Source organism: Echinops telfairi, unplaced genomic scaffold (assembly GCF_000313985.2).
Source record: "Echinops telfairi isolate 266 unplaced genomic scaffold, ASM31398v2 ScPeMD7_7457;HRSCAF=8495, whole genome shotgun sequence".
In the NCBI taxonomy this organism is placed as follows: domain Eukaryota; kingdom Metazoa; phylum Chordata; class Mammalia; order Afrosoricida; family Tenrecidae; genus Echinops; species Echinops telfairi.
The window spans coordinates 32,861,578-32,867,800 of NW_022111357.1; positions in this window are offsets into that span (position 1 = coordinate 32,861,578).

The following is a 6,223-nucleotide window of genomic DNA, read 5'->3' on the forward strand; positions in this document are numbered from 1 at the left end:
TGTTCATTTTTCTTTTTTATTTATTAAATACTTTTATTGGGGGCTTTTACAGCCCTTATCACAATCCACGTATTCATCCACTGTGTCAAGTACATTAGTACATATGTTGCCATCATCCTTTTCAAAGCATTTTCTTTCTACTTGAGCCCTTGATATCAGCTCATTTTTCCCCTCCCTCCCCCACAAACCCTTGATAATTTATAAATTATTTTTTCTTGTCTCACACTGTCCGACGCCTCCCTGCACCCACTTTTCTGTTGTCCATCCCCCAGGGAGGGGGTTGTATGTAGATCATTGTGATTGGTTCCCCCTTTCTCCCCCACCTTCCCCTTCCCCTCCTGGTATTGCTACTCTCATTATTGGTCCTGAGGGATTTATCTGTCCTGGATTCCCTGTGTTTCCAGATCTTAACTGTACCAGTGTACATCCCCTCGTCTAGCCAGATTTGTAAGGTAGAATTGGGATCACGATAGTGGGGAGAGGAAGCATTTAAGAACTAGAGGAAAGTTGTATGTTTCATTGCTGCTACAGTATACTGCACCCTGACTGGCTCGTCTCCTCCCCACGACCCTTCAGTAAGGGGGTGTCCAGTTGCCTACAGATAGCCATTGGGGTTAGGTTACACTCCGCACTTCCCCTCATTCACAATTAGATGATTTTTTTGCTCTTTGATGACTGATACCTGATCCTGTTAGGTAGGTTAGCAAAGGGCTGGGAATGTCCGTTAACGCATGCCCAGAGGGCCAAGCTAGGGGACAAAGGAGTGGCGCACTGCACATGCCCAGAGGCTCAGGTTTCCTGTGGTAGGCATGGATGGGCGTGAGCCTGAATTGGCCCACCTAGACCAGGTGAATTCAATTCAGCCAATGAAGTCGATCAGGGGTCGTCCACCACGCCTCCCTGTGGAATCTTTGAAAAGGCGGAAGCCCGGAGTCCAGCGGGGGAGAGAGAGGACTTTGATGCAGAGGGCTTTGGCAGGACTTTGGGACACTTTTACGTGATGCTGAGCAGCTTCCAACCAGGCCGCATGTTCGGGAGGAGCCCCTCTGGTGCCGGTGCCGTGTAAACCTGAAACTTTTTCTAACTCTGATAAAACTCACTTGGATCATGAACCAGGCTTCGGCGTGAATTCTTTCTCCCGTGGAGCCAAGGACCGAGGTATAGATCTAGCTCCAGAGAGATCTAACAATCCCTTTGACACCTCTTGATCACACAGGCTGGTGTGCTTCTTCCATTGGGCCTTTGTTGCTTCTCAGCTAAATGGCTGCTTGTTTATCTTCAAGCCTTTAAGACCCCAGATGCTGTATCTTTTGATAAGCCGGGCACCATCAGCTTTCTTCACATTTGCGTAAGCACCCGATTTGTCTTCAGCGATCATGTCGGGAAGGTGAATATCATGGAATGCCAATTTGATAGAACAAAATGTTCTTGCATTGAGGGACTACTTGAGAGGTGGCCCAATGGCCATCTGCTACCTTAATATTAAACTTACAAATATATGCACATATATCTATTTCCTCATTGTCATATAAAGTTACGAATGTACATGCCTGTATTTAGACCTCTACAAATGTCCTTTGCCTCCTAGTTCTTTCCTCTATTTCCTTTTACTTTCCTCTTGTCGCTTCATGTTCAGCCTTCATTTGGGTTTCAGTAATTCCTGTCAGTTACATTGCCCTTGATCAAGTCCCACCAGGCCTCCTACACCCTCCTCACCATTGATTTTTGGATCACTTGCTGTTCCCTTGTCCTTGGGTTTGTTAACACCCACTTTCTTTCCACCACCACCATCCACCCCACCCCCCCCTCCCCTTCTCCCATGTCCCCCTGGAACCATTGATCCTGTTATTTTCTCCTCCAGATTGTTTATCCCTCCTATCTTATCTAGACAGACCTGCAGAGATAATAATATGCACAAAAACTAGCCAGAGCAAAACAAAGCAACAAGAGAACAAAACAACAAAAATCAATGACAAAAGAAAAGGTCTGTTTGTTGACCTTTAGGAGTGTTTTCTGGGTAAGTCCTGGCCATGAAGTCTATTCTTGGTATTCCCTGTGGACTTCGTTGCTCTGTTCCCCTTGCTGTTCTGTTGCACGCCTTTAGTGTTTTGCCTCAGTGTGGTGGGATCAGATCGGGCACAATTCCTACACTGTGTCTTCAGTGTTGTCCCCCATAGTGCTATGGGTCAGTGAGGGCCGTCATGTCTCGTAGTGGGGCCAGCCCTATGGTCCTCTGTGCATTGGCTGCTCTGAGCAGGAATATCATCCTCAGGGCTTGTATGACCTGCTTCTTTCCTGTATGATACTGATGTCAACCCCCAGTTCTGTAGGTGTTCTCAGTAGTATTCAGCTCATCAAACCTGTCCTGGAAAGTCTCTAATTCAGATGGGCTGTACTCAAGGTCACATTTTGCTCTTGTGGACTTGTTTTAATTTTCTTCAGCTTCACCTTGAACGTGCGCATGTGAGCACATTGTTGGTCTGTTTCACAGTCAGCCTCTGGTCTTGTTTTGGCTGATGATAGTGAGCTTCTCTATCGTCTCTTCCCACAGAGATAGTCAACTTGATTCCTGTGGACTCTGTCTGGCAAAGTCTGTCTGCATAATCATTTCTGCTGTTGAAAGGGGTATTTGCAAGGAAGACATCATTGGTCTGGCGAGACTCTATCACAGATCCCAGCTTCACTCTATCACCAAGCCCACAGTGTCCAACTACTGTTCTTCCTCTTTGTTTTACAGGCACCAGTCATTATTAATGAAGCATCTTGATTGCATGCTTGGTACATTCAGACCGAAGAAGTTGGTAGTATTCTTCAACTTCTTCGTCACTAGCTTTAGCGGTTGCTATCTAAATTTGAAAAATAACTGTAGCAACTGGACCTCCTTGTAGGCATATAGATGTTATACTTTATAGACAGCATTGTACTTCAAGGTAGATCTTGAAATACTCTTGTTGCTGATGAACGTGACATCCTTCCTCATGGAGTTGTCACTCGCAGCCTAGTAAACCATGATTGGCCAATACTGGTCCAATTTGGCTCACTAGGGCCTAGGATGTTGGTTTTTATGCATTCTATTTCATGCTTTAGGACTTCCTAATGTTCAGACTCATACTTCATACAATCCACGTTGTAACTAGTAAGGGAGTTACAGCTGTTTCTTCCTATTAGAGTCCTGCTGCCCGGCCAATGAAGGTCTTGACGGCTTCCCTCCACATCACTAAGGCTGTCTCTGCTTTGAGAGGCGGTTCGTTCACTGTCTAATTTTGAGTGGAAACCACTCAAAATTCACCTTCCAGCACGACATATGACCGTGTTATTCATAAGGTTTTCCGTGGCTAATCCCTCAGAAGTGGACGTACCCTATTACTTCTTCATAGTCTATCCTTAATCTGAAAGATTCACCAAAACCTGATCACCATGGGTGACCCTGCTGGTATTTGAAATACCACTGGCATAGTTGTTTCAGGGTGCAAAAGAGACCCCAATCTCAAATATAACTTAAGGAGAGCCTTTACGAAGTCTTAAACGGGACAAAGACACAGACACCTCATCCGGTTGAGGGAGGCCATGAGCAAAAGGTCATGGTGGCGTCCGTGGATGCATCCTCAGGATGCTGGTTTAACAAGGCCTGGGTCACAGGAAACCATCACGAAATCATGCGTCACGCGCGGTGACAGATCAACACATCCCAGGTACGGGTGGACTTCAGAAGTGGCAACAGGGCCGTGATGGGGACATGCACTACATTAGATACAAGGGTCCAAGGCCTTCCAACAGTCAGGACACAACTGGTAGGGTATGACTGTGGACCATGTGATTGGAGCCCCAGTACTGTCTCCAGTAGAGTGGTCTCCATCAATGACACACTCCACCAAGCTCCTAAGGGACACTGCCCCTCCCTGGGCTGGCTGGAGAGGATGGAGGGAATCCACCAGAGCACTCTGCCTGAGGGCAAGATGATCTACACCCTTGGTTAATGATCAGGAGCCCTGGTGGCATAGTCCTTATGCATTGAGTTTCCATTTGCAAGGTCTAAAGTTCGAAACCACCAGTCACTTTGCTGGAGAAAGACAAGGCTTTCTATTCCCATAAAGAGTAAGTCTCGGAAGCCCACAGGGCAGTTTATCCTGTCTTATAGGGTCGCTCTGAGCCGGCACTGACTCCATAGCAGTGAGTGAGTGAGGCAGTGGGTGAGTGAGTGGGTGAGTGTGTGAGTGAGTGGTGGGTGAGTGAGTGAGTGAGTGAGTGGTTAATGATAAGAAGCAGTTCAACGGAGGAGGCTTCCTCCATGTGGGGACCCTGCAAATGGACTTTGGGTTTTCACTGCCATCATAGCCTCCTGTCAACAAGGTGCTCAGAATGTAAGCTCTACCACGTAGCTTCCAGCATCACAGACACATAGAAGCCACCCCGTACACCCAGCTAACAGAGGACTACATCACGTCAAGCATCTTGGGCTTTGGGAGAAAAGTGGGATGTGACAAGCACCGGAGATGCCCCCAGAGAGGCACCTGGGCCCGAGGGTGAATACATCCCAGTCTGTAGTCCAGGGCCTTGGGCATGCTGGAACATCCCCTAAAGCAGCGGTTCTCAGCCTGTAGGACGCGACCCTTTTGGGGGGTCGAATGACCCTTTCACGGGGGTCGCCTGATTCATAACAGTAGGAAAATGAGTGATGAAGTAGCCACGAAAAGTGTTAAGGTTGGGGGTCACCACCACGAGGAACTGTATGAAAGGGTCGTGGCATGAGGAAGGTTGAGAACCACTGCCCTAAAGTAAAAGACAGGTTGAGGCACCTCCCCCACCACACCTCGTCTCAATACCTGCGAAAAAGAAACCGCGTTGGAGGGGCTCCCAGGCTCTGAAGGCGGCACGTTGTTCGCTGTAACTAGGAAAGGGGTGCTTTCAGAGGAGCAGAGCCAGCAGAGGCTCTGCAGAAAGCCAGGCCGGGTGTGAGCTGAGCTGGGCGTGCTCAGAGGGGACAGGGATGCTGCATGGGGTCTCTAGGCCGCCTCACAAGGGGCTTGCACACAGACCCTGAGGGTTCTGAAGGAAGACCAAACATTCTGCCGCACAGAGCTTCTCTGTTTAAGACACAGCTCTTACTTCAGCCTGAACGCAGCATCTGAAGGGTCAGGAGGTGATGGCCACACTGGTTTTGAAGGCTCAGCTACGTCTGACTTACCGTCTTCATAGGTAGGGTACCATCGACGGCAGTAAATATGCCTCCCTCCTCTAGATGCACCAAACTTGAATACCTTCTGGGAGGGGATGCTTACAAAGCCAGACAGCTCGTCTGGGTCGAGCCTTGTACAGAGCCCCTGGTCGTAGGACACCAATCGACTGAGACAAGAGCTGTCCATAAGGATCTGGGTACTATCCAAGCTACCAAGACATAGGGTGGTCAGGGTGGGCACGAGTATCTTAAGAAGTTCGAGAGTCGTCATCTGACACGGCAATGCCCGCCCTAGATGTATCCCAAGAGGAATGAAAACATACGTCCACATAAAGACTTGTATACAAAATTCCCTGCCAGCATTATTCAAAATAGAAAAAAAAGGTGGGGGATGTAATCATGCAAATGTCTTATCAGCTGGTAAATAATAAAGAAAAATATGGCATGTGGCATATCCATACGCGGGGTGCTATTAGGCAATAAAAAGGGACAAAGTACCGATTATCCGTGCTACAGTATGCAGAACCCTCATAAGCACCGTGCGCTGTGAAGGCAGACAGACACAAAGACCACATACTACATGATCCAATTCCATGGGGTTTCCAGAGACCCAATCTATGAAGACGGAAAGGCATCAGGGAGTCCCTGGGGCCGGGTAGCGCGCCAGTTAGATTTTACGTCAACTTGCATCTGTGTGGAAGTGTAGGGGTGGAGTCCAACTTACTGACCAGGTCACAGCCTGGTGATGTCCCCCCCACCCCACTCTTGGGAGGTGCCACCTTTTTATAGACACTGGGAACGTCTCTCCCTTTCCTGCCCTGCACCTTCATTCTGGCTGGGACTCGGGCTGCCTCTGGGACGCTGGCCCTGGGAGCCAGCCTCTGAGCTGTGGGTGTCCTGCAGTGTTCCCACTGGCCTTGGACCCATGCCACTCTGTACCCGGCGGCCTGTGACCTACCGAGTCCCCTTCGGCCACATGAGTGTGTGTGTGTGTGGGGGGGGGGGGGCTCTGGCTGGCATCGGTCCACAGACTTGAGTGGGACTGGG